Source organism: Urocampus carinirostris, chromosome 7, assembly GCF_059441175.1.
Source record: "Urocampus carinirostris isolate Australia breed hairy pipefish chromosome 7, RoL_Ucar_1.0, whole genome shotgun sequence".
In the NCBI taxonomy this organism is placed as follows: domain Eukaryota; kingdom Metazoa; phylum Chordata; class Actinopteri; order Syngnathiformes; family Syngnathidae; genus Urocampus; species Urocampus carinirostris.
This window is the reverse complement of record NC_142355.1, coordinates 43,794,999-43,802,093: the sequence shown is the minus strand read 5'-3', so window position 1 is coordinate 43,802,093 and position 7,095 is coordinate 43,794,999.

Genomic DNA, 7,095 nt, shown 5'->3' with positions numbered 1-7,095 from the left:
AAAAGATCGTAGTCTATATAATGAGTTTATTAGGACATATGCAAACGTCACCAATACCGGAAGTGACCCAATGTAGCTAAACCGCTACTGTATAATATCTACCATCATGACTAGATTGGCACACGTAAGCGGCGCCGTAGCCCCGCAAACGCACATAACGCGCACTGCGTATTGTTAGGGAAAGGACCCACACAGAGGACTGGAAGAATGCTGCTTGGGAGGGTGGGATGGCAGAGCTATGCCCTTGCACAATAGTATTGCCTTTTACACGCTGGTTAACTACTGTTAAAAGAAAATAACTCTGAAATTGTTTAATTGATGTTGAAAATGTCAGGAAAAAATGTTAAAACGTCATATCGTCACGTCATATTGTCAAATATAAAAAATTGTGAATATGCTTGATGGCTGTGTTTTGCTGCTGTTGGTGTCGGTGGATTTGTTCAGACCGAGGACAATCGACTTTGGCCTGGACGGATCTATTGACACTAACAAAGATGTTATATAATGAAATTGTGAATATGTTTGATTTTCGAGAAGGTTTGTTCAAACCTCACTTTGTGTTTGCTGTTAAAAACGTAATATTGGAATATAATATTGTGAATGTGCTTAATTGCTGTTGAGATTGTCATGATTGTTTTCTGTTTTTAGTGTCAATAAATTTGTTCAAACCAAAAAAAATACAATGAATGTTGTCACTTTATGCTAACCTAGGACTAGCCCCCTTCATTAAATGCATTATTTTTCCAAAGTCACTAAGCTTAGCTGCGGTTGATGGTGGACGCATCAGGTTAGCACTGCTCGTCTATGCGTTTATACTGTCATTGGCGTCGGTTTTAAGAGTATTGTTAATTATTAATTTTACAATTCTAACCATTTTAACATAGTTAGAAGTAAGGCAGCCGAGTCCTGCCATGGCCGGGCATTATACCGGCGGGCGGAGACGTAACTGCGTGAGATTCTTGCTCAAAGATGTTGTGGCAATTTCGGAGGGAATGTCAAGGACGGATTTTATTAACAAGTTTGTTGAAAAGATTCTGAAGTTTAAAAAGGAGGAGGTACATGCTGTCATAAAAATGACTTCTGGCAAAGGCTTTGATGTGAGTTTTGAAACGGCAGCTCTTTATCAAGAGTTTTGGAATCGCTTTGAGGGAGTGAGGTCCCAGTTTTCAGGATTTACAGTGGAGAAGCTGACTGATAATGCTAACAAGATTGTCGTTGTTAGAATGTTTAGTGAAATAATCAGTGCTGATGACGTCTGTTATTGGTTGAGTAGATACTGCTCAGTAAAAGGCCAGGCTATGAAGGTGAGGTGTGAGAAAGGCTATTGGACTGGTGCCTGGAGGGTACCAGTCCAACTACGGAAAGATCCTCAGGGATTTCAGGGACTGAAACAAATCCCGTCGACTATATTCCTGGGGGAAAACCGTGGCTTTATCCACTATCAAGGGCAACCGAAACTCTGTCGCAAATGTGGTGAGCATGGGCATCTGGCTGAGGTATGTGATCGAATTTTTTGTGGAAAGTGCAGAACAATTGGACATTCCTTTGAGGAATGTAGCAATAGCAGAAAATGCAATCTCTGTGGAGCCCGAATTCGTTTGCTAACAAATTGAAAGTTAGGAAGGCAGTTAACAAAGACAACAAAGACAATGAAATGATGTCAGACAACATAGATAATGAAATGAATAAATGTCACAAAGACAATGAAGTGAATAAAGATAACAAAGACAATGAAATTAATAAAGTCATGGAAATACAAAATGAAAATAAACAAGAAATTAATGAAGTTATAGAAATACCCAATGAAGATGAACAGGAAATGAATAAAGTTATGGAAATACCCAATGAAATTGATCAAGAAATGCACAAAGAAATTGGACAAGACAAACAAATTGAAAAAACAGATGTACCTACCAAAACCCCTGGAGCAGAGACCAGAGAATCAAAATTGAAACAGGAAGAACCTGGAAATTCTAATTCGATTTCTCATAAAATACCTGAATTTGGACATGACAAACGAATAGAAAAAGCAACTGCCACTCCGAAAACACATATTAATCAGGAAGGGCCTGGAAGAGAGTTCAAATTAGCAAATTTGTTTGCTACGCCATTGCCGGGATTTGGAGAAGACAAACAAATCGAAAAGGCGAATGACTCTCCAAAAACCCATACGGGCACTGGAAAGAGGAGTAAAAGTAAGACAAAATTGGGAGTGGTGAAAAAACCAGAAACAAAGATAAGAGATTTAGAAGAAAGCCGATTGCCGGTGAATAAGCCCACAAGGGAACTGTATGAAGTTGAGACGGAGGAAGTCGGGGAGGGAAAAAATCTGACCCTTAGTGGGCAAGGAAGTAAGAGACCCCTTGATAGGTCCTCTGGCTCACCCCCTAACCCAGAAAAAAGGGGAAGACCTGGAACCACAGACAGAGAGTCAGAGGGTCCCAGAGTTTTCCCCGGTGAGTCTCAAAATGAGGTACTACTCTTAAGTGATGTGTCTGACACAGGTGACACTCTCGATGATCTCGATGATCACCAAAGAATGGACTCAGATCCCCCGGTTTTGTCTAACTAGTTTAAATACTTTAACAACTATTATGAACATTACATTCTCTACTATCAATGTGAGAAGTGTGAGATCAAAGGTTAAGGCTCACAGTGTTTTATCGTTCTTAAAAACTATCAGAACAGATGTGTTTTTACTACAGGAATGCTGCATCCCCTTTCTAAAAAATTATAAACAGTGGGAAGAGATTTGGCCATATCCGTCATTATGGAGTGGCTCGAATGAAAACCGTAACGATGGGGTAGCCATTTTAATAAACAACCCTCAACTCATCATAAAGGGGAGTACTGTGATGAGAGACGGACGCGCAATCTTAGCAAGACTTTCTTATATAGGGAATGATTTTAACCTCATTAACATATACGGCCATGCCGACAGACAACTCAGGTACGAACTTTTAGAGGACATCCAGTCGCTTATGCTAGGCCATCAACCACTAATCGTGGGAGGAGATTTTAATTGCATCCTAAGTAGGAAGGATAGAAAGAGGAACGATGAGGAGTTTAAAGTAGATAAAACATCAACTTTATTACAAGACATGTGCCGGACATTTAAACTGGTGGACTGTTTCAAATCCATACATCCAGGAGAGGAGGGCTTCACCTGGTTCAGTAGTGACAATGCCAGAGCCTCTCGAATAGACTACATATTTACGAGGGGTTTAGCACAGAGTGATGCAAGATTAATTCCAGTTTTTTTTTCGGATCACTTGCTACTGTCCTGCTCTTTCTCATTTCCTTCAGGTATGACTGTTGGGAAGGGTTTGTGGAAGTTAAACTGCTCCCTGCTGGAGGATGAGGCTCTAGCCGCACAATACAGGGAGCTGTACAAAGACTGGCAGACCCTTCAAGACTCGTATGATTCACGAGCACAATGGTGGGAAATGACAAAGAAACGAACACAGACCTTTTTTAAAAATGCAGGGAAAAACAAGAAACTCAAAGAGATGAAACGCATGTCGGGACTACAAAGAAGACTCCAACGCTATTTCATCCTAACAGAAAAGGGGATGGACTTTAATGATGAAATCAAAGAGACCAAACAAGAACTAAACACTTTGGCGGAAATAAAGAGCAAAGGCATCATAATAAGCAGCAGAGAAAGAGAAATAGAAGAAGGGGAAAAATGTACACGCTACTTTTTAAAAAAAATTATGGGCAAAAATGAGGGGATTTTTAAACTTCAAAACGAAAACGGGCAAATAACAAAGGAAAGTAGTGAAATAACCAGATTGGTCGAAGACTACTACAAAAAATTATTTGAAAAGAAAGAAACATATGAGAATGAAATGGGGCATGTATTAGATCATATTTCAAGATCAGTGCGTCAAGACCCCTTTTTAACATCGGACTTTACCCAAGACCAACTGAATGATTGCATAAAGACTATGAAAAAAGGCAAATCACCCGGGGAGGACGGACTCAACCTCGAATTTTACCGAACTTTTTGGGATATTTTAGCACCAGATCTGTTAACTGTTTTTAACGAATTTTCCAGTCGAGACCATATGCCAGACAGTTTCAGAATAGGGATAGTTACTCTATTGCACAAAAAAGGAGACAAAATTGACTTAAAAAACTGGCGACCCATAACGCTTTTAAACGTGGACTGTAAAATTTTCAGCAAGCTTCTAGCAACACGAATGTCTGTTGTCTTGGGAGACTTGGTTGATCCAGACCAAACCTGTGCCATTGTGGGAAGGAAGATCAGCGACAGTCTCATGCTGATCCGTGACACCATTTGTTATGCAAGAGACAGAAACATGCGACTAGCGGTCCTAAACCTAGACTTTGAAAAAGCCTTTGATCGAGTCTCGCACCAATACCTCTTCAGGGTATTGCAAAAATGTGGTTTTCCCCAAAAATACATCAAGTGGGTAGGACTGCTATATCGAGACATCTACAGCAAATTCATGATTAACGGGAATTTATCGGAAGCAATCGAGATCAACTGCGGTGTACGTCAAGGTTGCCCTATGTCTCCCCTTCTCTATGTTCTTTGCATTGAACCTTTGGCACAAATGTTAAGAAAAGATAGATTTGTCGAAGGCATCAATATCCCAGGAAGTGGGGGACAAATTACCAAGTGTGTTTTGTACATGGATGATTTTAATATTTTGTGTACTGACCGCGCATCTGTTGAAAGAGCCCTTGACTTGACTGACCTGTTTGGGAGGGCGTCTGGGTCAAGGCTAAATAGAGAAAAATCACAAGTGAAGTTTTATGGAATGTGGAAAGAGACAGAAAAGGCAGGACTCCCGCTGACGGTGTTAAAGACAGACCAGAAAATCCTAGGGATAAAATTCAATGCGGATGGAGGAGGCGAGACCAACTGGGATGACGTGACAAGGAAAGTTAAGCAAAAACTTGTTTTTTGGTCACTAAGAAAACTGACAATAGAGGGGAAGGTCCTAATCATCAAAGCGATCATCCTCCCAATGCTTTTGTCAATCAGTTTAATTTTTATGCCTAAAAGAAACGTGCTGTTACAACTGGACCGAGCCATCTTTCGCTTTGTCTTGGGCTCAAAGTGGGAAAGGATAAAAAGAGATACAATGAAAAAGGAAAAAGGGGGGAAAGGAATGCCTTACCTCCAGCTTTTCCTGGGAAGCAAATATGTCTCTCTCCACTTCCAAAACGCTGTGGGCCCACCCAACAACCCGAAAAGTCAAGCAATGACCCGTTTTTGGATGGGCTCATATTTGCGGAAGCTAAAGCTTGTACCAGACAATCGTTTGATTCCAGTTTCGTTTAACTTGCCACCAACACATCTCTTTATTCGGGATTTTTTAAAGAAGTTTGATTTGGAAACACAAGAATGTCACACTTTACAAAACCACAGGGCCCTTATTGCTATTGAGCAAGAGCGAGCTACAGTAAGCCCTGTGCGGGGGCTTGCGTTTGGCGAATCCACAACGGTTTGGAGCAACGTCAATCATCCTGCCCTCCCAAACAGACTACGAGACTTGTCATGGATGGTGGCTCATGAAGTTCTCCCAGTCAGAGCTGTAATGCACCACCGAGGAATGTCAGCGACTTCGACGTGCCCTCGACCTGGCTGAGGCGCCCAGGAGTCGGTGAGGCACCTTTTTTGTGAGTGCAGCGCTGCCCAGGTCTTGTGGACAATGGCCGAACAACTAGGAAAGTTCCCGGACTTGCCAGCAGGAGAGGTCCCTGATGCACAGTACGTGCTTTACGGGGTGAGTCGGTCGAGGAGGCCTCGGAACGACTTTGCCAGGGACTGGCTCACTCTCGCCGCCATCAAGGACGCCATCTGGACCTCCAGAAACCTGCTGGTATGGAGGTACAGGCAGATCCCCCCCGTGGCTGTGCTCCAAATGGCTGCAGATACCATACAATCTGCGAGCGGCGGGCCTAGGACGCAGCCATAAAGAAGACTCGTCTGCACCCACCCGGAGGGGGGAGCCGGAGCTACACTGTGGGAGTCCCGGCAGCAACGGCCTGGGTTGTGGAACCCAGAAGGGAGAGGACCCACGCAGAAGGGAAAGGACCCACACAGAGGACTGGAAGAATGCTGCTTGGGAGGGTGGGATGGCAGAGCTATGCCCTTGCACAATAGTATTGCCCTTTACACGCTGGTTAACTACTGTTGAAAGAAAATAACTCTGAAATTGTTTAATTGATGTTGAAAATGTCAGAAACAATGTTAAAAAGTCATATCGCCATGTCATATTGTCAGATATAAAAAAATTGTGAATATGCTTGATGGCTGTTGAGATTGTCGTGTTTGTTTTGCTGCTGTTGGTGTCGGTGGATTTGTTCAGACCGAGGACAATCGACTTTGGCCTGGACGGATCTATTGACACTAAAAAAGATGTTATATAATGAAATTGTGAATATGCTTGATTGCTAATAAGATTTTCGAGAAGGTTTGTTCAAACCTCACTTTGTGCTTGCTGTTAAAAACGTCATATTGGAATATAATATTGTGAATGTGCTTAATTGCTGTTGAGATTGTCATGATTGTTTTCTGTTATTAGTGTCAATAAATTTGTTCAAACCAAAAAAAATATAATGAAATTGTGAATATGCTTGATTGCTAATAAGATTTTCGAGAAGGGTTGTTCAAACCTCACAATGTGTTTGCTGTTAAAAACGTCATATTGGAATATAATATTGTGAATGTGCTTAATTGCTGTTGAGATTGTCATGATTGTTTTCTGTTATTAGTGTCAATAAATTTGTTCAAACCAAAAAAAAAGAATGTGCTTAATTGCTGTTGAGATTGTCATGATTGTTTTCTGTTATTAGTGTCAATAAATTTGTTCAAACCAAAAAAAAAAAAATCGGAGATTGAATAAGAGCTTGCTCTGTCCACTCCACGCATCGGCCCGGTATTGCAGTACCACCGGGAACGGAGCATTCGCGCAATGATCGCAGCAAGGCTTTAGGGCTAGGACCTTAGCTTGGCCTTTAAGCTGAGAGTAAGAGTCCCGGCTCCTAGGCTTTGTAGCGTATTATGAACTGACCGATAACAGATCATGGATAATGAATAACGAAGATAGAACAGTA